Here is a 1,082-nt window from a genome sequence, read left to right as displayed (position 1 = left end):
GGTAAATGTCATTCTTTCAGATAGTCCAGATGAGGAAAAAGCAGGCTGTGTTATAGTAAGTGTATTAGGATATCACAGAGAAATACCTTATCAATCTCTTTATTTGTAGGTTAAAATGTAATGCCATACAGTTCTTAACAGTTACTGACTGAAAAAAATTATCTGCATAAAACAGAAGCAAAACTGAAGGAGACTAGTTAAAAAAGCCATCTTGCTTCAGCTTTTGAAACTATTACATACAGAATAATATACATATTTACATTACAACTATATTATATAAATATAATATATATGTAATCTTGTAACCACAATAAATATCAAGGTCTTTTTTAGGCACACAGCATAGAAAAAAATGCAGAATCTGCACAATCCTTAAGATTCTTGGAGTGACTCACTCTAACATTGTTTTCACACTGAAAAAGCAAGTATTTTACACAAAATGTACAGCCACAGTTTATGCAGTCCCCAGTGAACAGGGAATCTTTGATCGCCTTCCTATAAGTCTACTCCTTGATTTTCTAATACTATTGCTCTATACAGCTATTACATAAGAAAATAGTTTGCAGGTTTGTTTTTTACTCAGCTAATAGCCTAAGTAATTATCAGTGCTAATAAAATAAGTACAGCATATCTACATAAGGTATAATACAGGTGTTTACATAAACATGGGTTTAGTGAACTACTACTGAGCTCACCACTAAGACTTGGGAGTCAACCTGAAATTCAGCAGAAAAAAAAGAATTTTCAGTGATATAACCTCAGAAATATTTTATCATTTGAGTGAGACCTGTGCTTCAGAAATAGAAAGCTTTGAATTGAGAAATTAATTTAAAAAATCAAATTCTTGGCTGTGCTGGCAGATGTAGACTGCCATTGAATTCGAATGCATTTCCTTCAGTGCAAATAAAAACTCAGAGAATTAATCCAAAGGGAGTTTTCTCAACCAGTACGTACAGTCGTAACTTTTTAAAGACTGTCACTATGAAGCACCTGAGATCGCACCCTAGTAAGTGAAGCTGAGCACTTCTCATAGCAGGGCTGTGATCCGTGAGAGAAACAAACAGCACTTTTTTTCCCTGTAG

Source organism: Coloeus monedula (genome assembly GCF_965178545.1).
Source record: "Coloeus monedula genome assembly, chromosome: 4".
NCBI classification, from domain to species: Eukaryota; Metazoa; Chordata; class Aves; order Passeriformes; family Corvidae; genus Coloeus; species Coloeus monedula.
Note: the sequence above shows the minus strand (reverse complement) of the source record.